Source organism: Dermacentor silvarum, chromosome 1, assembly GCF_013339745.2.
Source record: "Dermacentor silvarum isolate Dsil-2018 chromosome 1, BIME_Dsil_1.4, whole genome shotgun sequence".
NCBI classification, from domain to species: domain Eukaryota; kingdom Metazoa; phylum Arthropoda; class Arachnida; order Ixodida; family Ixodidae; genus Dermacentor; species Dermacentor silvarum.
In genome coordinates this window covers 404604307-404628972 of record NC_051154.1, presented here as the reverse complement: position 1 = coordinate 404628972, position 24666 = coordinate 404604307, and the positions used below count along the sequence as shown (strand labels likewise).

The 24666-nt window shown below is 44.6% G+C and overlaps 1 long non-coding RNA gene across 3 annotated transcripts in view; it reads right to left on the bottom strand.

The window, feature by feature from the left end:
* Nucleotides 1-2050: 2050 nt before the first annotated feature.
* The window catches only part of LOC119454681 (uncharacterized), a 66687-nt gene continuing 44071 nt past the window's right edge, over nucleotides 2051-24666 (bottom strand). For 2 of the 3 annotated variants that reach the window (XR_007465177.1, XR_005192619.2), the window contains 4 exons: nucleotides 22383-22506; nucleotides 13408-13518; nucleotides 7772-7895; nucleotides 2051-2177 (listed from right to left, as the gene is read on the bottom strand). This is a non-coding gene — a long non-coding RNA (uncharacterized LOC119454681). The remainder of the gene's footprint in view (nucleotides 2178-7771; nucleotides 7896-13407; nucleotides 13519-22382; nucleotides 22507-24666) is intronic. The other variant, XR_007465178.1, reaches the window with a different exon arrangement.

Sequence of the window (24666 nt, the reverse complement as noted above, 5' to 3'; positions counted from 1 at the left end):
TCTTCGTGGCCTTAAGTGGAAGACCTGCCTCTGTTATCTGGATGACATCGTTGTTCTTTCTTCCAGCTTCAGCCAACACCTACAGAGATTAGACGAAGTCCTCCAATGCCTTTCAGATGCTGGTCTTCAGATTAATACTAAAAAGTGCACAAGTATATATATATATATATATATATATATATATATACTTTGTACTGAATGCACCGACCACGGTGCTGGTGAAGGTGGAAGAAGAAGACAAGCAACGCTTGCTCGCCCGCTTCGCCATTGCTCCCATTGCCTTTTTTCGTTCTACCGCTGAAACACTAGATCGAGTACTGCTAGGCAATCATTCCCATTGCAGTATATATATACACATATATTGCCGAGTGCTAGTGGGGCTATTCCTGTCCAGGTGCAGCCAAATTAGGAAGGCCCACTAAGGTTCAGCAGCGTCACTCCCTCACCAGAACAGGAATTGGCCTCCCTGGTGCACTATTGGGCAACTACTTCCCACATGGTTCCTGCAATTAACTCATGGCCCTCAGTCTTGCATTGGACGACTAAAACCTGTAATGCATTTCTTACCCAAGCGGTAGGGAGGCCCAACCTTTAATCGAAACTTCCATAATAGAGAGCAACTAATAAATAGCTTCAAGGAAACTCTCCAACAGTTGACTGACGGGTCCCGTCACTCAGTCGCCCGAGAACACGCTCCTTTAGCATTGGCGCCTTTGTATTGGAGGTGAAAATCGGACCACCACCTTCCACTACGAAAAAAAACTCTTCCCAGATGAACGCCAGTCTGAGCAACTGCCACATCACATGCAGCGAAGCTGTGGAATCAACGTCTCACACTCTTAGGAAGTACTCTACGTAGCTCCTTGTCGGTGGTTCCTATGATAATTCATCATCGACGCTCCAGTCATGCGGCCACTTCTCGGCTTCCACTTATGCGGCGTTGCTAGGCAACGCCATCAGCCTTTTACCGCGGCAGCCGTACAAACCTCTAGCTGACTTGAAACGCGGAACCGGTACAAGGTGACGTGCGAAACAGAATTAACTGGAAGTCGGCGAATATACGAACATTTGAAAACTAATCGTAGACTACCTCGTACTTGAAGTGGAACTGCGTTTTGGAATATTCACAATAACCGAATCTTGAAGTCTGATTAGTATTCTCCATCTTCTACGCAAAGTATCAGAAATTACCAGAAGTGAGACAACGAAAAAGTTTCCAAACCAATGCAGGGCGCAAATGCCAACTTGAGAGTTTTTTTTTTTTCTTATAGCCTGTCCCTCGCGGTTTAGGGCAGCCTAATCACGAAGCAATTTCATTTTTCTAGGATACGCTGTGGGAGGTTTTCGTTGCAACGCGCTCTTATAAATGCGTTTACAGAACACATGTAAGTCCTTCAGTGCCTTTTTATTTACCACAACTTCTGATCGTGTTTTGATCAACCATTCATTTACCGTTTTATAAAAGCTAGACATACAGCAGCCATTCTTCGTTAGGAGCTTAGCTTGTAACCAGGCTCTGAAGTTGAGAGGCATTCGTGTATTTTTGAACCGATGAAGAATCACTTGAGGCATATATGCGACAAATGTGTGCCAGTTGCGCTGTAGCTGCGTTTCAATAGCGCATGAGGAGGACGGAGCTTCGTACGATGTGGCCTACTTGCCCAGAGGACCCAAGAACCCAAATTATCGTATGGTCACGTGACAAATTCTAAACGACTGCTTACTACCTAGAATATACAGATCAGCTACTTTCAAACTCTTAAGTTAGCTTATCACTTCACACTCCTCAAAAAACAAAGAAATTCAGTTGTATTTTAGATTTCATCAATTACTATCGCTGATTTCCTCGTGATGTTTCAGTGCTACAAGGCATTATTAGGTCTAGTTTAAGATTTTAGCATATTTTGCCGCATTTGGGAGCGGAAAACTGATTTTTTTAAAGTTGAATTGATAAGTTCCAAAATTACCTTACATGAGTTTGCTCAGAGCTCCTAATATAACGCTGTGCATTTACAAGGAAGGCACACCCAATAGAGAAAAGGCACCGCGATCTTGTGCATTGAAAACAAGATACATAGAGCAGCTTTATTCAGTACAGAGTAGGGAGTCGGTGTCATCCAGGCCGAGAGTCTTGACCTCTGCCACTTACATCATGGGCGTGGTTCGTGTAGAATGGGCTAGAGAGTGGGGGGGAAAGCGAAAGGGGCGTCAAAGTACAGCTGTGAGCTTTTTGTTCCTGCGGTCAGCAGACCCCGGAACTGCATTGCTATTTTAATGTATGCACTATCCCCGATGTGCGGGTAAGGTTTATCATGGGGACAGTAGTGGCTGTTCTGTCAGACATGTAACTTGCAAACCATATGCTGCATCAGTTGGTATATCCACAGCAAGGTGCAACGGTGGCAAATGGCTTTGTTAGGAATGACATCTATTTTAGCTTTGTGCTAAAAGGAGCAGTAATATGCTGGGTGTCTTTTTAGCTTAAACTGAAATTTAAAAAAAAATCGCCTGTAGCGTATCAAACGAATATAGTTATTGAGCTGGACTAGTCAAAGAGGCGGATATGCTTACATTGTAAGTATAATTCATAATTGAGTAATATAAAAATTTTACTAATAAACTTTTATTTAAATATTTTCTCCGCATATTTCTATTCGCGAATTGAAGCCAGTGATTTCACTAGCCACATTCACTCGGAACAAAATTTTGAAACGAACAGCACTTTTGAGATAGGCGTTACCATATACTCGCAGGAAATATGCACTTTTCTTCCACTTTTCAATGACATGCCTTTTTATGCATTAAAGCTAAAAAAATACTGAAACACCACTGCATTTCATCACCTTCAGCTTGGCAAGGCGTATCTTGAAATTATTCTCATCCTCAGAGTTCGTTTAACGTGGACATGGCTTTCGGTGTCCACGGATACAATTCGTTAATTGCAATACGTACCATGAAGTCTTTAGTTTAACAGGTAATTAATGAACATTCACTAATTATTCAAATTGTCGTTTTGATTTCTCGTGCAAATAATGTACGCCCCCGAGTGTAATCTAACCCAAGAAGTATAATTGTGCTACATGCCACGCGTGATTTTTAAAAGCTCTATAAACGATGGTGTTTACTTGGCGCGTACTTGTCTTCTTCGTCATTTTGCAGCTAAGCTGACTGCGTGTCTCTCACGCTTCTGGGAAACGCGCTCTTGAATACGCAAAACTGACGAATTTCTCTGCGTTGCCCGAGAGAGGGAAAAGTAACCGGAGGGGACCGTAAGTGACGCTAAGCTAAGGTATTCGCGCATTTATACGAGGTTTCTTTTTATTCGAGACATCTCAATCAGACGGTGGCGCTTACTATACTTATATAAATATTCATCTAAAGAACAGTATGTCAGCTGTTCCAGTCATAGGTAATGACTGTGCGTTGCAGTAATAAAGTAAGGGCTGCGATTTCGTAGCGATACTTTGCGCTCGATCCTACGTCACTCTTACCACCCACCGTGAACGGCCGGCTATTCCAGTTCATAACACGGGCGGAGCGTCGCGCAAACCACTCACGAAGAGCGCGAAGGAATACCATCGCTATACAAACACGGCCTAGGGTTCAAAAGACTTTTCATGTGCTAAATAATTCTTTCATAATCCAATGCTCTTTTGTTTTACTAAATATTTGAGTTTCGCTGATGATTTTCCTGGTAGTCTTATGTTTGCTGCATTCCCTCTTGGAAGCTCATTTGTTACAAAATAGCCGTGTAACCTCCTGAGATATAAGGATGAGACATTTGTACAATGAGACGCAGATTAATGTAGCTGCTTGTGTGGGGCTCTTTTTACAATTCCGCATTACACAGATATGACAGGTTTCCCGATTCACATTGCAATAAATTATTCATTTCTTGTAGCTGAAGGCTGTGCGGATTCTGGAGTCATCCCGCGGGAACCTGCAGCACTGCTGCAAGCTGGAGTGCGCCACGATAAAGCACCTGATCTGCATGCTTTCACAAAGCTGCGTACAAAACTGTCACTACCTTGTGTGTTGTAGGATATGTTTGTGTAATCCGCAATAATTTTATTGTGTGTGCCGTTTTCATGATTCCTAGTGGCAGATCACTTGCATATCACTTTTGGTCATGTGGAGTGCCCTCAGTTCAATGAACTTACCTAAACTAGCCTCCTCTGAGTTAAATATAGCTCTGATTTGAGTAACTATGCGTGATTTACTCTGTAGAGGCTGTATATTAATATAGTGAGATTACCTTTTTAAGATAATCGTTGAGAGGCATAAGGTCTCGAGATGTGTATCTTTTTGTCATTTTTATTATGCAGTCTTGTGAAGCTGACTTTTCACAGTATTGCCTGTACATCTATATTGTTCCCTCTAATCGGTCACGCTTATGTATTGCATACCCTATTTCATCTCTTAAAATTAGCATACAAACAGCAAAATCTTATTCTTTATTATGTAGCTGCTGAATCCCTAGTCACAGTATGAGAAGGTAATTTCTCAAGCATATAGCAGACCATTAACCTTTTAATGTGCCAAGTTTAATATGCGCCCCAAGGGCAGGTTGGCTTAAGGTTGGAAGCTGGTCTACTACTAAATCATAACATTCCGCCCAGTGCAACATTTGCAAGCCACCCGGCAGTGCAGCTAAATGCTGAGCATTCACCATTACATTGGCACTTTTTTTTCTGCGTGCAGTAGTTGCAAGCCACGGCAGTGCAGCTGAACGCTAAGCGTTCACCTTTACATTGGCATTTTTTTTCTACGTGTCTCTGCCCTTATCCAGTTGATGTTGGATAAAGCTTGTTCTTTGCTCTCACTTATCTGAAATGCAAACAAGCCTTTTTACCTTCTCTTATTACTTGTCAGCTGCCTAATACTCAAGTTTCCAGTGACATGGTAACAGTGGTGACTACTGCCCAGAACTGATATGTGCGTCTGTGGTTTGTGGTAGCACGTGCTCACTACCTCGGATTTACTGAGATGTCACAAGGAAGTTTGCTTCATGCTCAAGCTGCCCTGCACTTGGTGGAAATATTGAAATAGTCACTTTTTAATATAATAATTTGTTGTGCTTTTAGGAAATTGAGTTTTCAAACAGAATAATGCGCACTAGTTAAAGGGTCAATCAAAATGTTTTCTACCACCTAAAGACATGGTTTAAACTGATTTACGGCTACTTCACACAAGTGTATGATTCCTACATGTAACACGTGCATATTCTGTGGAGCAGTACTGCTTCAGCAATGATCCAGTCACTTTTGGGGTGGCGTTCCAATAACGACTTGGACGTCGCATAAGAAGAAGCTTTGCACCCCAGAGGTGCGAATGCTATTATAAGTACGTGTGGCAAGGCAGTCAGTTGAAATCTTCGTTTTGATTGTGGGTCATTTGAAGTCAAATTTTTGTGGATGACTGCTACATGATATCTCGTCCAGATACACAATTCATAAGGCTATTCTAACTATTATTGCATTTTTGTTCCCTTCGGCTTGTAGCAAGGGGATATTATCAAGAACACGGGATATATCAAGACCACATTATAGTCACTGTTTGCTTGTGGCTTCTGAGGACATGTGTGAAAGGCTTGGAAAATAAATATCAGTGTTTGAAAAGACTGGTGTGTTTCGCTAACAGGTACATACCTTTATATCCCACTCATGTTTAGGTTACATCAGAACACTACAAGAATTTTTTTAATGCTGGAGAAAGTGGGTATGTCACCAGGATGTTTCTAGGGCGACCAAGAGAAAGTTGGAAAAAACTTACAAGGATATTTCCAGGGCGAATAGCAAAAAGTAGGGAAAAAGTTACTAAGATGCTTGTAGGTCAAGCTACACAAAGTTGGAAAAAAAGCTAGAAGGATGTTTCTAAGATGGTAACTAAACCCTGTTTTTAATGTTTGAATGACGTGCATTCATAGTTTAAAGAAAGTTTGTAAATAAAATTTCTATGCAATATCAGTGGCCAATAGTCGACAGGATGTTGGTATGAATTATTTAGGAAGCTTAAAAACAGTTTGAAAACTTTCAATATACCCTTGGTAGGTTCTAGTAACATTTGTATAAAAAAATTTTATTCGATGTTGCTAGAAAATTTTGTAAGGGTAACAGGCGTCACGGAAAAGCAAGAACAAAAGCGTGATTTTTCATCACTGCGCGCAGACCTTAGACATGTCCGCCACTTTTATTGTGATAGCAATTATATGAATACTCCAAGCAGATTTCTGCCGTCGGGTTTCTGCCGTCGCTGTGAGGTACCGTATAAATTCCAAGGGCGATAATATCGGCGCCACGCGCCATATGAAGTATGTGTGAGTGAAAGCGCGCGAAGGACGTGCGGTTTCACGGAGCGCGAACGCACGGGGGAAAGCAAACGGGACCATCGCGCGAAAGGCCATGGGGGGATGGGAGGGAGGGGGGCGACGTTGTGCTACGGCATCAACGGCGCAAGGGGAATTGGCGACTCAGTCTCGCACGCGAAAGGAGCGCGGGAGGGAGGGGGTGCGGCTACTACTCGGCCCACAACTGCGTACTTGTACTTTGCGCGGCAGCGGGCGGTTGCCGCTAGCGTATCTTGAAAGCGATCAGCAGACTGCTCATAGCTTCGTATGCGCTGTGCTTTCGCCGCTCACTTTCCGTTGAAGTGATAGACCGTACCAACCTTCGCTCGCTGCTGCTGCTGCGCTTGCTGACACCATCGTTTTGAGAGCGGCTGTCTGCGGTCGTCGAGTGGGATCTATTCATGTTCTTGTGCGCGCTGACATCATGCTTTTTATTTCAGTTAGTAAGCGAATGTGACCAAGTTTATACAGCAGACAAAACAACTATCCTTACTCCGTATAGCTCTCTACTAATTTGCAATCGCAATTGATGCTTCGTCTTCAGGGCAAAACTGCGAGTTTCTTTCTGGTGAACCCGCTTCTCCTGAGCCTCCAACGTCTTCTCCGGCCCAGATCTCGCAGCAAGCAAAACTCTCCGAGACCTTTTCAGCTCGACCCGACGCACAGAGGGGACGCAGCAGACAGCCATTTTCTTGCGCTTGAAATACCACGTGCCCCAAAGTCACTCTTTCAGGTTTTCATGTGATTGAGGCCAGTTAACCCGCATAACAATTGGGTCGTAAAGCAACCGCCGTGACCGTGTACTACCAGCGTTGTGTGTCACAGTGAAAACCGAGCGGTGCGGGGCTGTTCAAAGGCTGTTACCACCCTCAACGGCAGCGCTGCTGTCCATGCACTCAGACTAGGGCGCGAAGTGATGCCCTATTTAGGACCACGGTCAGTGAAACAAGTATAGTAAAAAAGTGCACTGATATTGTAAGCGCGAAATCATTCTGTGAAAGAAAAAGAAAGACATCACAATAACAGGACAGAAGCGTGACATTGTCAATAAATTGGGTAAACGTCCAAAATGACAAGAAGGAACTTAAACCGTCAGAGATGGAAAAACAACTATAGAAGGGGCAGATAAGTGTTTATGCTGCTACAAAATCGCATCCCAGAAATCTGCAGGCGCCACGAGTCACTGAAGACTAAACATAGGATGGCTGTAATGGTCAAGCTAAAGCGACAAAAAGAGAGAGGCAAGGCATACCGCTGCACACTGAATTAAGTTGGCCTTTCATGGCGAGTCCACTGGGGAAGTAGTTTGGCCAAAGAGTGCCATCTGCCTAGAGATGGTCAGAATCTACGCTGGGTAAGTCCTTTAAAAAAACTGAAAATCTGATATCGGGAAACGAGTAGAATACTCCAAGAACTGTGTCTTACCTTAGATGAAACGCTTGATTGTATTGTTGAGCGGGCACGCTTACATGTGCTGTATTAAATCACTGCCCGGCACAATATGGTCAGCTGAGAATGGGCACTGGCTCATGCACCGCTGCGGGAAAGCCTGTGGAACAGATAAAAATCGCTGCAGCAATGCAGGCCCAGAAGAGACTTACTCAACAATTTTTTGTTTTATCCGGTGTTTATCTCGTGTTTAGCAATCCATCATCCGTTTTGACACCTGTGCTAAAGCACAACTGGTGGCAAACCGCCACGCACATGGATCCAAAGCATTTGCTGATGATAGTTATACAAGCGATTTTAATGAATTTGTGTTAAATTATGCGCTTAATGCTTGATTATTCCTGTCTTTTAAATTATTCTGAATCAAGTTGGTTTACTTTAAATCGGTTTTGATCGATTCTGCGCTTGTTTTGACCCTATTTTGAGCACTTGTTCTTGAGCGTGATGACGCGACGGACGCCGACGCCGACAGCCCGGACCACTAAAGTGCTTCGCACTTAAAACAAATTGCAAATAGCGTTCCTTGTTCAAGACAGTCAAGAGCTTGCATTTACTTCCAAGGCCCTGAGACAGCTTCTTAACTGACGAAAGCAACATCTCCAACGGCAGGTTGGGGACGACACACATAACAAGGAGTAAATGTTTCTCTCAACGCGAAGAAAGAGGATGCATGAAAATATCTTAGTATGCAAGATATTTACCGATAAATTGTTTGGCCAACATTGGTCACCATGCAAGTGCTAACCAGATTGAGCTTTTTTGTCAAGGGTAATTGCAACAAACTTGCGGCCAAATGAAAGAAAGAATTGTTCAGCTTGAAGACTCATTCATACCGATGACTGACAGCTGTCGCGCGACCAAGTTGGTCGCAAAGCGACGAGTCACAAATTGTCGCAAATGTTCGCTTTTCTGAAAAACAGGCCATTTTAGACCAGTCGGCCGCTGCTCAATTTTTCAGTCACGCGACCACCGTCGTAAAACTGCTGAACCAATCAGATGCGCAGGAACAGGACTTCGGTGTACGCTGATACTTATTTTACGGGGCGATGCCATGGTGAACAGATGACGACTAGCCGGCCGCTCTTGCCGGTGTGAGCATCTGTCGCCTTCAGTCACTTTTTGGTCGCCAGTCACAAATGGTCGCGCGATCACATTTAATAAGCCTTAACTAATATAAGTTTACAGTTGCGCTTGAACAGCCATGTAGTCACAGTGGTAGCAGGCTTTAACAATACACTCAGGGTTTCCATTGTGGTATCGTGCATGACAATTTTACAGAGCTAGCTTGTCTGAGCTCGTTGCTCAGTTTCGCTTCTCTGGCGGTGTCCAAATCGAAGAGAGATGCTTTCATTGTTGGAAGGTGACGCGATGCTTGCATCAGTCAATGAGGAGTGTTCTGTGACGTAATGCAAAGCTTGGTTCCCTGTAACACAGCCAGATGGTGTCGCTCTCCGCGCATCACGGGCGGCGAGATCGGGAGCGAAAACGCCTAATACGCACCCTACTTAACGCTTAAACGTTGGTGTTACACACTCCTAACCGTCTTTGAGGTTTTTCCCCTGAGTTATGGTAAATGTAGTAGTGAATTCGTGAATGCAGCGAGTAACTTCAGCCAAAAACAACTGATAAGCCTCTTCATCGCATGATTCACATAATACGGCGGACCAGTCATTTGAATGTGTCATAGAAATAAATTTTTGGGAGTCAAAGTATACTTTCTCATTCTTTTAAGTCGATTTAGAATTTTCTGTACCTAAAGTCAGGAATATAGGGTAGTGGTCGGTTATGCTGTGGTCGATGACTCCTGTTGTAAAATCTGTACTAATGTTGGTTAATATGCGATCAATTAACCTATTAGATCCTGTCATGTCACATCTAGTTGGAGAAGTTATTAAAGAAGCAAGGCCATAGCTGAGAAAACACCCGAGATTATCAGAACATGATGGAATATTAGGGTCGATAATGTTCATGTTGATGTCTCCGCAGATAATAATATTTTTGTTTTCGTTCGTAACAGTGTGCAACAACTTTTCAAACTGTCGACAAAACTCAGAGTATGACGATGAAGGTGAGCGATAAATGCACGCTAACACTGTGTTCCGGCCATCAATTGCAAAAAAAACTCTGATGCAATTCTAACCATATAGACTCGCAGAGCAAATTAGAAAAGGCAAGATCATTGCGGCGTTTGCATGGCAATGGCGATTTAATAAATATTGCCGATCCGCCGCCACGTGGCGTAGCACGATAGCAATATTCTGCATTGTACTCTGGTAGCGCATATAAATTTCTATCGTCCAGTGAAAACCATGTCTCAGACAGATAAAATAGAAGTTATGATTAATTACCGAAAGAAGTGAAAAGAGGCTTTCATAGCTTTTCGTAGACTACGAATATTTAAATCTATTAGCGTTAACTTGGGACTTTCACCACTGAAACATTTTTTAAGATCCAGACAAGAAAACAGGCTTGCGAATGTTAATATATGCAGCCGCAAACACTAGAAATCTAGGTGAAAATAGCAAGATCACCCGCACGAGAGATACGGTAGATACGGCTGTCAACTGTCCTTCGGGCCTAGATTCCGCAGTGGTCGGTCCGGAGGTGTTTCCAGCCTTTTGCTTTATTCAGTTCAAGAGCTTGTGCGAACAGCCGCTTCCTTTCTTGCGTGAGATGATCGTTTACATATAAGGGCTTCTGATCGTTTTGTGGAAACCCAAGGGTGGCAGTGGTCAGGCGAGCCTTGCGTGCCTTTTTCACGAACACAGTTTTTTTTTCTCGGGAGCAGAAGCGTGCAATAATATTTGTTTGTTTTTTTGGCTGGTACACGATGCGCAGTATAGACATCCTCAGGTGCGATTTTGCATCCTATAGCATCACCCATAGACTGAACAACCGCAAGACAGCTTTCACCTTTGGTTGCAGGGACACCTTTTATTTCTACGTTATTCAGTCGGGAGTACTGTTCCAGTTCAGAAACCCTGCGTGCCAAGTGGCCATTTTCATCTTTCATAGCCGAAGTTTCAACAGCAAGGTCGGTATTCTGCTTCTTAACCGTCTCGAAAAGTTCATTGAATATGTTAAGCCGGTCACGCATCGCAGCAACCTCAGCACGTAAAGTGTCCATTTCCTTTGCCAACTCAGCATTGGTCGGCATTGTGCAAACATCACGCAATTTGGCAGCAGCGGTACACACAGAGGTTGGTCCTCCCCCCCCCCCCCAACCGACCATACGTATGGGGGGGGGGGGGACCAACCAATGGCAAAAGTAGGAGAAGATTAGCGACTTGCTCGCGACCGCAACCGCTTCTGCCAAAAGTGAGGGACACGCCAACGATGCTTGCTTCTATGGTGGAACTTGTCCGGTAGAGGGCAGACGCAGTAGACTGGTCACTGTCTTGACGAAGTGGTCAGCTGGGCACTGCACCGGTAGAGGTGATGGCCTTTACTTGCTTCAGCTCGTAGATTGTTCCGCATATGCTGTGGCAAAAGTAGGAGTCGAGTGCTCGAGACCGCAACCGCTGCTGCTAAAAGTTCGTTGGAGATTGGGCGCGACAGGAGATATCTTTCGAAGCGGTGCTCTGGCGGCCAATTGGTTTGCCAAATAGATCACGAAGCTTCTGCATACATAGATCCCAGCTGCTCAGCTCCATTTTGTGAGTGTCAAACCAGACGCGTGCTGTCCCGCTGAAGTAGATACCGACATTAGCGAGTGTGACTGTCGGGTCCCACCGATTGTTGGTTGCGACGTGCTCGTAATTTCAAATCCAGCCCTCAACGTCGACGTTGTCGGTGCCGCAAAGAGATCCTGGGTGGCGGGGTTGGATCAAGATCACTGGCTGGGGTGCTGGTGTTGTGGTTGACGCAATATCCCCGCCTGTTGACATGGTGGAACTTGCCAGGACACGTGCGCTGCGGAGTTTAGTCTTGAGTAGCACCCCAGCACTTCGACCAAAATGTCACGGGAAACGGTATAACTGAAAATATATTTACAAAACATATACAGCGAGCTGTAGCGCTGCCAAGATGACGGAAAGACAATCTCTTCAATCGTCGTCTTCTTCACCCAAATGGTCAACGTCATTTTTGTACCATTGCGCGCAGTCTCGTAACAATATGTAAAACGCAGAAATTATTTTAAGAGATAATCACTGGGCAGAGTTGAATGAAGTTTGTTACATTTGAGATAAAGATGCAATTCTAGTGACCGTATAGGAATATGAATTTTAATTTAGGGCCAGGATTTTCGCACAGAAATTCCCGAAAATTAAAAAACAATAAAAGCACAAAGTTTAAAAATCTGTGACTCTGCACTAAAACAGATATCGCTGTTCTATGAACTGCAACTGTTAGAGCATATGAAGTGTACAATTTTTATGTATAAATATGCAGCTTTAGTAAATTTATTAGAAAGTTTGCAGAAGTCTTGCAAAAGTACTCCTAACCAATTAGTGATACAAATAATCCTAAGGATGCATAAAACATCAACTTAGTTCCCGTATCATAATCAATCATCTATTATATAATCGAGCTTGCCCTATTCTTAGGCGCAGTTTAAAGAATGGTGATGCCGTTTTTAATGCTGATTTACGCGGTTGTAAACTTGATAGGCTCGTTTTTCAGAATGTTTCAGATATCGAACAATTTTTATGTAAAGTTTACAGCCTAAATAACAAAATTTGTTTCCCGCGCTAACTAGATGTTACTTTAACCGTTTTAACGCACCACAACTCAACAAATTTGGTGCAGTTGCTGCGGAGAAAAAGAATTTCTCCGTTGCCATATCTTTTGATAGAAGCGCCAAGAATTAAAGCTTTCCCTTAATATTGCACCGATACGCATACGCCCATGAAAGGGGACAGGAGGATAGCCTCCGTGGTAGGTTTTTTGGTAAAATACAGCACGCATATGCAGAAGGTGTGGGTTAGACTTCCACCTCCGGCGAGTTATTTCTGCCGTGAAGTCAACCGTAACACGCAATTTCTCACAGGGTTTCTCTTATCTATTATTTCCTGCATATGGTAAAAATTGTAAGGAAAACTGTGGATGTGGTGTCGGTCATTCTTCAAGTGCACCGAGTTAAGCAGGTACGAGAACGGGGTTGAAGGATACGTCAACCCTTAAAATTAATGAAATGCTAGAGCGGAATAAACATTTTCGTGAGAAATAATAACCTTTGTTTTAGTATTCAAGATGAGCTCATCTTTTGAGAAAGTAGCTCCACGGTTCCGAGACGACGCTGTTAACAGGCTCTGTAATCATTAATTTGAATTAAAATGATCTGGGTCACCCGCGAAAATATTCGTAAGTTCGTGTAATGCCGCCTGAAACTACGAAAGGCGTTGCCCACCAGTTCAATGAATGCGGTGTCAATGTTACTGGCAAGTTCTAATAATCACTGGGTCCAAACAATCAGCCGCCAACTGACTTTGTATTCTTCGGAAAGCAGTACTGCCCAAACTGGGCGCAAACCATGCAAAATCTTAAAATGTATGGTGTAATTACGACAATCATTACGGCGAGTAGTAACAATCAGGCATTTTTCACGTTGGCATAGTTTTCTAATCAAGCAGTAAGCAGTTACTGCCCAGTTGCTGCAGGCTGGCACTCACCATTAGGCATTTTGCGATGTGTATTTGGTAGCGGCTTCTCTTCACCATGTGAGCAGGGTTGTAGGGGCATTTCAATATAGTTTCATGCCGAGCCTGGTTGCTTGCCATAGTCTAAACAGGGAAATGTGAAAACGGCAACATATAGGTTAAATTTGTGATTGATCGACAGATTGGACTCCTGAGGAAACCCATGTGCTATGGCAGACACCTTAGGGGGGACTGCGGTTTCACTTCGCCCAACTTTTTTACCGTACACAAAACGCTTGCAACATGAAAGTGTTCCCCGCTAGTTGAAGTTGTAATAGACAGTTAAGCAGATCGTTGCTTACGTTCCACTCCGCTAACATACCACGCACTCGATTGCTGCGTGAACTGCGTAGATGTCTCTTATTCGACACGCGCGTCTTCCAGAGACGCCGGCCACGCGCTTTCAGCGTGGCTGTAAAACGACAAAGCAAGCAGTAGACGCACCCTCCGCTCAAACGGCTTCCTAGCGGAGCGTGGGCAGCGTTCTTCGTTCCGCTGCCGATGTGAGCGCTGTGCGCAGGTGAATTAGCGTTCCCGCTAGCGTTCCGATGAGCAGCTGCGCGCAAATTGTTAGGATACGCCGGTCCATGCGGAGCGGGCCGTGAACGCTCTACTAAAACTGTCTAATGTGGCCACCGCAGTCTGTTGTCAAACATGCGACCTCTTTGCTCAAGGGTGAAATAGTCCTCCATGATAGTTTTTCTACATGTATCGTTTATAATGTAAAGCATAGAGTTTCATATTACTATAACTAGAGGGCAATGTGGCGCTGCGATCGTTCAACTATCATGGGAATGATGGGAAGTACAGGCTACGGATTGGTATTCTGTTGACTGGCGAACTAGTCTACAGGTATTTTTTTGTCAGTTTTGGTTTCGCTAGTTTTGTTCCAAGCGCAGTTGCTACAATCCACAGTGGGGCAGTGCGGCGCAAAACTCTCGAGCTCTCTGTATTTGTTTGGTCGCTCGAAGTAGCGATAGGGTTCTTTATTCTATGGCGATAGCGTGCTGAGCTAGCGGCTGGAACGATGCTTGTGTCGCGGCGTGTTGACGAAGCCCTGACGAGAAAGCGACTGCTGACTGCTTGCATAAAGCATTTTGTTTGCTACATAGTTGCTCTTCTACTGGCTTGACAGTCAAATTTGATTGAGGGCTTCATTGCACATTACTCGTTTATGTGTTCATTGAAATGGTTGTTTCAGGACATTTGAGAACACAAACTTACTTGTGGTAGGAAAGGTTGCTGCTTCCTGGCTGTAGTCTGCTGTCGCAAAACGGGTAAGCGCAAAGCCACGACATAACAGTTGCTGGCGCGCACTTCAGAGGAAGCGGTACGTCAACATAAAATATAGTGAAACATGCTCGTAAGAGGCCACAAGCGTCCAAGATAGCACTGCAGCAGATGTGTTTAAATGTACTCGAAGACGTTCATCAATCGTGACAGCCGATGCAGCCTTTCGAAAGAGCGAGAGAGTTCACAAGTGCGCCTGCGCAGACGCAAGTGCGTCTGCGAGAAAGTTCACTTTCCTCGCGTTCGCAGCGAGCAGGCGTCGTAGCAGACGACACTTGTAACATTTCTCTCAAAGGCGCAACACTTTTCTCATAATACAAAATTTTTATTCCCACAAATATTTGATGAGTATTTTTTATATAAGCACATGCACGGTTGTTATTGCTGTTGTGAAAGTAAATAAATAATTATTCAATGGCGCTAAATCAGGCAGAACGATGCATACCCTGGTGGTAAAACATGCTTCAATCTCAAAGTCATACAAACTTTATTCAATGTATTATGCATTATATAAAACACAACATAAATAAAGTTAATTTTTGCAAGAAAATGGTTTAATACAGCTTCGTTTACTGCGCCGCATGCAAACGCCACCAGTTTCAAGACAGAAGTCAATCCGAAGCCTGTACTTCCCATCATTCCCATGTAGGTTGAGGCGACGTTCAGGAGAACCCCCGTAGACACTAGCGCCACTTTTCCCTCTAGGTTTTTTATTTAGAAACCCTATGATGTAAAGCAAACAAAAGCTTGAAGTCTGATGGTGCCACGGAAATAGATTGACTTTATTCAATGGAAAAATCTGCAGACTATGGAATCATCCCGAAAAAATATGCACATCCCACACAGTATGGGAATGGGTGAAAGCGAAGCTTCCGCGAGCCAGCAAAGAAAAATGGCGTAGTGTGACGCGCTGCAGGTTTCAGTCACAAACGCGTCCCTCAGTTGCCATCGTGAACTTTACAGAGCAAGCGGAAGCTTTATTCAGCATTATAAGTTGTTGAATTCTAGAACACGATGTGCTGAACGTTGTATAAACAACGGTGTAAGGTACATACTTTTTAGCTAAGGACACTTGCGAGACGCGATCGAACAGATAAAGTAGCAATAGCGCGCGTCCCTCAACACGGGGACGGCAGCGGATACCTATTGGCGGGACGACGCAACTTCACTTAGAACGCTTGCGAGAGCTTGCGCGGGCAAGGAGTGCGTGCATAGCACAAGCACCCAGAGAACGGCATCTGCACGAGGCGTCGCGTCGCCGTATCTGCTCCGTTATCTCCCCACGTATCTGCTCCGTTATCTCCCCCAGCTGGTGCTTTTATTAAAATTTAGGAAAGGAAGTTTATAAATAGTCAGTAAACCGAAAGGAAAGTGGACAAAAAGATAAGTTCTCCAACGTAGGAGGCAAACCTACATCCTCGGAATTACGTATGCGGTGCTCTACCTTGTTACATAGCGATGGCCTAGGGATTGGCAGCATCCATGCCATAACGTAGCATCTGAGGGTTCATTGGGAAGTTTCCGGCGCCTAAACGCCCAATACGAGACATCAGTGGCTAAAAAACGTCCCATATCTGCTGCCATGGCGGTTATTGGAGCTTTGGTTAAGGGTTTTATTGTCCTGGAAATGAAACCTGCGCCATGCATGTCCTGTCGAACCCTGTAGACGCGAGAAATCCTGAAAAATGGGGTCTAGGCTGCTGCCATGGCGGCAAATTTCCATGTGGCGTCCCAATGCACCTATAAGGTGGTTAATCCCTCGTGTCGGGGAGAAACACCGCTTTCCAAATGGTGAGGTCCGATATGGACTGAGCATCGGGCGGTGAGCGCGCTTGTACCTACTCTACCCGTAGGTACCGGTTGCTGCACTCGTCTGCCAAAGTCGCGGCGGATGGTCTACCAGAATGCCGTCTGCGGTAAGACAAGGGATGCCCCGAGACAACGCTTATAAACCTCTGTAGGTATCCCTTCCCAGATGCGAGCCCCTCAAGTAGCCGAACACGATGCCGGCGGATATCGCTACTTATTAAAAAAAACCGTGGGTTTACGATGGCATTGAGATTCGAGCCGCAATCAGTACCTTCCTCTTAGTAGGCGGATGCTCTACCATTACACAGCCACGGCTGCTCCAGGGACAAGAGGAAGCTTTAGCTCGGGGCCAGCTTTGATTTTCTCATACGAATATTTTGTCACGGGAAACGGTATAACTGATAATATATTCGCAAAATATATACAGCGAGCTCTATAGCACTGCCAAGATGGCGTAATGGCAATCTCTTCAATCGTCGTCTTCTGATCAACGTCAATGATCAATGATTAACGTCATCTTTGTGCCATTGCGCGCAGTCTCGTAACGTTAACCTCCGGCCGGAAAAGCGCCAACCCGGCGCCTGAGACAGGTTGGTTGGCGCGAGGTATGGCTTCAGCCGGGCCACGTGCACGACGTGTGAGGAAGGAGAAGACGTGGTAGGATCGAGCGGGGCTATTTCGTAAGTGACATCTGTCAATTGTCGCAGGACGCGATAGGGGCCAGAGTATCTCCAAAGTAGTTTTTCAGAAAGGCAAACGCGCCGAGACGGGGACCAGACAAGGACAAGATCACCCGGCGTCGTACAACAACTTCTGCCGTGATTGCGACACAGAGAGGCGAAGACGGGCAATGTGACGTGCCTTTTCTGCTATAGCGATGGCGTCACGCGCGTATTCCGTAGACAATGCGGCCGGGGTCGAAATAAGTGTGTCAAAAGGGAGCGTCGGTTCTCGTCCGTATAGAAGATAGAAGGGAGTAGCCGGCGGTGTTATGGCGTGAGGAGTTATAGGCAAATGTGACAAAAGGTAGCGCAGTGTCCCAGTCATGGTATTGGTGTTACACACATATTCAAATGGTCGTTTTGATTTCTCGTGCAAATAATGTACGCCCCCGAGTGTAATCTAACCCAAGAAGTATAATTGTGCTACATGCCACGCGTGATTTTTAAAAGCTCTATAAACGATGGTGTTTACTTGGCGCGTACTTGTCTTCTTCGTCATTTTGGAGCTAAGCTGACTGCGTGTCGCTCACGCTTCTGGGAAACGCGCTCTTGAATACGCAAAACTGACGAATTTCTCTGCGTTGCCCGAGAGAGGGAAAAGTAACCGGAGGGGACCGTAAGTGACGCTAAGCTAAGGTATTCGCGCATTTATACGAGGTTTCTTTTTAATCGAGACATCTCAATCAGACGGTGGCGCTTACTGTACTTATATACATATTCATCTAAAGAAGAGTATGTCAGCTGTTCCAGTCATAGGTAATGACTGTGCGTTGCAGTAATAAAGTAAGGGCTGCGATTTCGTAGCGATACTTTCCGCTCGATCCTACGTCATTCTTACCACCCACCGTGAACGGCCGGCTATTCCAGTTCATAACACGGGCGGAGCGTCGCTCAAACCACTCACGAAGAGCGAGAAGGAATACCATCGCTATACAAACACGGCCTAAGGTTCAAAAGACTTTTCATGTGCTTAATAATTCTTTCATAATCCAATGCTCTTTTGTTTTACTACATATTTGAGTTTCGGTGATGATTTTCTTGGTACTCTTATGTTTGCTGCATTCCCTCTTGGAATCTCACTTGTTACAAAATAGTCGTGTAACCTCCTGAGATATAAGGATGAGATATTTGTACAACGAGATGCAGGTTAATGTAGCTGCTTGTGTGGGGCTCTTTTTACAATTCCGCATTACACAGATATGACAGGTTTCCCGATTCACATTGCAATAAATTATTCATTTCTTGTAGCTGAAGGCTGTGCGGATTCTGGAGTCATCCCGCGGGAACCTGCAGCACTGCTGCAAGCTGGAGTGCGCCACGATAAAGCACCTGATCTGCATGCTTTCACAAAGCTGCGTACAAAACTGTCACTACCTTGTGTGTTGTAGGATATGTTTGTGTAATCCGCAATAATTTTATTGTGTGTGCCGTTTTCATGATTCCTAGTGGCAGATCACTTGCATATCACTTTTGGTCATGTGGAGTGCCCTCAGTTCAATGAACTTACCAAAACTAGCCTCCTCTGAGTTAAATATAGCTCTGATTTGAGTAACTATGCGTGCTTTACTCTGTAGAGGCTGTATATTAATATAGTGAGATTACCTTTTTAAGATAATCGTTGAGAGGCATAAGGTCTCGAGATGTGTATCTTTTTGTCATTTTTATTACTCAGTCTTGTGAAGCTGACTTCTCACAGTATTGCCTGTATATCTATATTGTTCCCTCTAATCGGCCACGCTTATGTATTGCATACCCTATTTCATCTCTTAAAATTAGCATACAAACAGCAAAATCTTATTCTTTATTATGTAGCTGCTGAATCCCTAGTCACAGTATGAGAAGGTAATTTCTCAAGCATATAGCAGACCATTAACCTTTTAATGTGACAAGTTCAATATGCGCCCCAAGGGCAGGTTGGCTTAAGGTTGGAAGCTGGTCTACTACTAAATCATAACATTCCGCCCAGTGCAACATTTGCAAGCCACCCGGCAGTGCAGCTAAATGCTGAGCATTCACCATTACATTGGCACTTTTTTTTCTGCGTGCAGTAGTTGCAAGCCACGGCAGTGCAGCTGAACGCTAAGCGTTCACCTTTACATTGGCATTTTTTTTCTGCGTGTCTCTGGCCTTATCCAGTTGATGTTGGATAAAGCTTGTTCTTTGCTCCCACTTATCTGAAATGCAAACAAGCCTTTTTACCTTCTCTTTCTTATTACTTCTCAGCTGCCTAATACTCAAGTTTCCAGTGACATGGTAACAGTGGTGACTACTGCCCAGAACTGATATGTGCGTCTGTGGTTTGTGGTAGCACGTGCTCACTACCTCGGATTTACTGAGATGTCACAAGGAAGTTTGCTTCATGCTCAAGCTGCCCTGCACTTGGTGGAAATGTTGAAATAGTCACTTTTTAATATAATAATTTGTTGTGCTTTTATGAAATTGAGTTTTCAAACAGAATAATGCGCACTAGTTAGAGGGTCTATCAAAATGTTTTCCACCACCTAAATACATGGTTTAAACTGATTTACGGCTACTTCACACAAGTGTATGATTCCTAAGTGTAACACGTGCATATTCTGTGGAGCAGTACTGCTTCAGCAATGCTCCAGTCACTTTTGGGGTGGCGTTCCAATAACCACAAGGACGTCGCCCAAGAAGAAGCTTTGCACCCCAGAGGTGCGATTGCTATTCTAGTACGTGTGGCAAGGCAGTCAGTTGAAATCTTCGTTTTGATTGTGGGTCATTTGAAGTCAAATTTTTGTGGATGACTGCTACATGATATCTCGTCCAGATACACAATTCATAAGGCTATTCTAACTATTATTGCATTTTTGCTCCCTCCGGCTTGCAGCAAAGGGGATATCAAGAACACGGGATATATCAAGACCACATTATAGTCACTGTTTGCTTGTGGCTTCTGAGGGCATGTGTGAAAGGCTTGGAAAATAAATATCAGTGTTTGAAAAGACTGGTGTGTTTCGCTAACAGGTACATACCTTTATATCCCACTCATGTTTAGGTTACATCAGAACACTACAAGAATTTTTTTAATGCTGGAGAAAGTGGGTATGTCACCAGGATGTTTCTAGGGCGACCAAGAGAAAGTTGGAAAAAACTTACAAGGATATTTCCAGGGCGAATAGCAAAAAGTAGGGAAAAAGTTACTAAGATGCTTGTAGGTCAAGCTACACAAAGTTGGAAAAAAAGCTAGAAGGATGTTTCTAAGATGGTAACTAAACCCTGTTTTTAATGTTTGAATGACGTGCATTCATAGTTTAAAGAAAGTTTGTAAATAAAATTTCTATGCAATATCAGTGGCCAATAGTCGACAGGATGTTGGTATGAATTATTTAGGAAGCTTAAAAACAGTTTGAAAACTTTCAATATACCCTTGGTAGGTTCTAGTAACATTTGTATAAAAAATTTTTATTCAATGTTACTAGAAAATTTTGTAAGGTTAACATGCGTCACGGAAAAGCAAGAACAAAAGCGTGATTTTTCATCATTGCGCGCAGACCTTAGACATGTCCGCCACTTTTATTGCGATAGCAATTATATCAATACTCCAAGCAGATTTCTGCCGTCGGGTTTCTGCCGTCGCTGTGAGGTACCGTATAAATTCCAAGGGCGATAATATCGTCTCCACGCGCCATATGATGTATGTGTGAGTGAAAGCGCGCGAAGGACGTGCGGTTTCACGGAGCGCGAACGCACGGCGGAAAGCAAAGGGGACCGTCGCGCGAAAGGCCATGGGGGGATGGGAGGGAGGGGGGCGACGTTGTGCTACGGCATCAACGGCGCAAGGGGAATTGGCGACTCAGTCGCGAAAGGAGTAAAGCAGGAAGGCAGCGCGGGAGGTTGGGTGCGGCTTATACTCGGCCCACAACTGCGTACTTGTACTTTGCGCGGCAGTGGGCGCTTGCCGGCAGCGTATCTTGAAAGCGATTAGCAGACTGCTCATAGCTTCGTAAGCGCTGTGCTTTCGCCGCTCACTTTCCGTTGAAGTGATAGACCGTACCAACCTTCGCTCGCTGCTGCTGCTGAGCTTGCTGACACCATCGTTTTGAGAGCGGCTGTCTGCGGTCGTCGAGGGGGATCTATTCATGCTCTTGTGCGCGCTGACATCATGCTTTTTATTTCAGTTAGTAAGCGAATGTGACCAAGTTTATACAGCAGACAAAACAACTATCCTTACTCCGTATAGCTCTCTACTAATTTGCAATCGCAATTGATGCTTCGCCTTCAGGGCGAAACTGCGAGTTTCTTTCTGGTGAACTTGCTTCTCCTGAGCCTCCAACGTCTTCTCCGGCCCAGATCTCGCAGCAAGCAAAACTCTCCGAGACCTTTTCAGCTCGACCCGACGCACAGAGGGGACGCAGCAGACAGCCATTTTCTTGCGCTTGAAATACCACGTGCCCCAAAGTCACTCTTTGAGGTTTTCATGTGATTGAGGCCAGTTAACCCGCATAACAATTAAGTCGTAATGCAACCGCCGTGACCGTGTACTACCAGCGTTGTGTGTCACAGTGAAAACCGAGCGGTGCGGGGCTGTTCAAAGGCTGTTACCACCCTCAACGGCAGCGCTGCTGTCCATGCACTCAGACTAGGGCGCGAAGTGATGCCCTATTTAGGACCACGGCCAGTGAAACAAGTTTAGCAAAAAACTGCACTGATATTCTAAGCGCGAAAATCATTCTGTGAAAGAAAAAAAAGACATCACAATAACAGGACAGAAGCGTGACATTGTCAATAAATTGGGTAAACGTCCAATATGACAAGAAGGAACTTAAACCGTCAGAGATGGAAGAACAACTATAGAAGGGACAGATAAGTGCTTTTGCTGCTACAAAATCACATCACAGAAATCTGCAGGCGCCACGAGTCACTGAAGACTAAACATGGGATGGCTGTAATGGTCAAGCTAAAGCGACAAAAAGAGAGAGGCAAGGCATACCGCTGCACACTGAATTAAGTTGGCCTTTCATGGCGAGTCCACTGGTGAAGTAGTTTGGCCAAAGAGTGCCATCTGCCTAGAGACGGTCAGAATCTACGCTGGGTAAGTCCATTAAAAAAACTGAAAATCTGATATCGGGAAACGAGTAGAATACTCCAAGAACTGTGTCTTACCTTAGATGAAACGCTTGATTGTATTGTTGAGCGGGCACGCTTACATGTGCTGTATTAAATCACTGCCCGGCACAATATGGTCAGCTGAGAATGGGCACTGGCTCATGCACCGCTGCGGGAAAGCCTGTGGAACAGATAAAAATCGCTGCAGCAATGCAGGCCCAGAAGAGACTTACTCAACAATTTTTTTTGTTTTATCCGGTGTTTATCTCGTGTTTAGCAATCCATCATCCGTTTTGACACCTGTGCTAAAGCACAACTGGTGGCAAACCGCCACGCACATGGATCCAAAGCATTTGCTGATGATAGTTATACAAGCGATTTTAACGAATTTCACTTAAATTATGCGCTTAATGCTTGATTATTCCTGTCTTTTAAATTATTCTGAATCATTTTGGTTTACTTTAAATCGGTTTTGATCAATTCTGCGCTTGTTTTGACCCTATTTTGAGCACTTGTTCTTGAGCGTGATGACGCGACGGACGCCGACGCCGACAGCCCGGACCCCTAAAGTGCTTCGCACTTAAAACAAATTGCAAGTAGCGTTCCTTGTTCAAGATAGTCAAGAGCTTGCATTTACTTCCAAGGCCCTGAGACAGCATCTTAACCGACGAAAGCAACATCTCCTACGGCAGGTTGAGAACGACACACATAACAAGGAGTAAACGTTTCTCTCAACGCGAAGAAAGAGGATGCATGAAAATATATTAGTATGCAAGATATCTACCGATAAACTGTGTGGCCAACATTGGTCACCATGCGAGTGCTAACCAGATTGAGCTTTTTTGTCAAGGGTAATTGCAACAAACTTGCCGCCAAATGAAATAAAGAATTGTTCAGCTTGAAGACTCATTCATACCGAAGACTGACAGCAGTCGCGCGACCAAGTTGGTCGCAAAGCGACGATTCACAAATTGTCGCAAATGTTCGCTTTTCTGAAAAACAGGCCATTTTCGACCAGTCGCCCGCTGCTCAATTTTTCAGTCACGTGACCACAGTCGTAAAACTGCTGAACAATCAGATGCGCAGGAACAGGACTTCGGTGTACGCTGATACTTATTTTACGGGGCGATGCCATTGTGAACAGATGACGACTAGCCGGCCGCTCTTGCCGGTGTGAGCATCTGTCGCCTTCAGTCACTTTTTGGTCGCCAGTCACAAATGGTCGCGCGATCACCTTTAATGAGCCTTAACTAATATAAATTTACAGTTGCGCTTGAACAGCTATGTAGTCACAGTGGTAGCAGGCTTTAGCAATACACTTAGGGGTTTAAAATGTGGTATCGTGCATGACCATTATACAGAGCTAGCTCTTCTTAGCTCGTTGCTCAGTTTCGCGTCTCTGGCGGTGTCCAAATGCAAGAGAGATGCTTTCATTGTTGGAAGGTGACGCGATGCTTGCATCAGTCACGAGGAGTGTTCGGTGACGTAATGCAAAGCTTGGTTCCCTGTAACACAGCCAGTAGGTGTCGCTCTCCGCGCATCACGGGCGGCGAGATCGGGACCGAAAACGCCTAATACGCACCCCATTTAACGCTTAAACGTCAGTGTTACACACTCCTAACCGTATTTGAGGTTTTTCCCTTCGTGAACCATACGTGGCGGAATACGGTTGGCACAACACATGCAGTACGCGAAGCAACTGCTACTGCGTACCAAAAACAACATCCTAACAGTTAGGAGCGTCTCACGTTGCTAGCATGAATAATACTTCCATAAATACTAAAGGAGTCTCGATGATGCACGCGCGAGTTATAATTTTTGGGGGGTCGCATCGAATACATAATACTTTTCGAATGCGAAACAGCCGTTTTCAACATTATTCCAAAAGGATGTTTACGGTGTGAGAAAATGTCTGCTTTGCTTGTGTGTGGGATGTCGTGATGTGCTTTTACTAAAATTTAGGAAAGGAAGTTTTAAATAGTCAGTAAACCGAAAGGAAAGTGGACAAAAAGATAAGTTCTCCAACGTAGGAGGCAAACCTACATCCTCCGAATTACGTATGCGGTGCTTTACCTGTTACATAGCGATGGCCTAGAAATTGGCAGCATCCATGCCATGACGTAGCATCTGAGGGTTCATTGGGCAGTTTTCCGGCACCTAACTCCGAATACGAGACATCAATGGCTAAATAAATGTCCCACATCTGCTGCATGGCGGTTATTGGAGCTTTGGTCAAGGGTTTTATTGTACTGGAAATGAAACCTGCGCCATGCATGTACCGTCGAATCCGTAGACGCGAGAAACCCTGAACATGCTATGGTCTTGGCTGCTGCCATGGTGG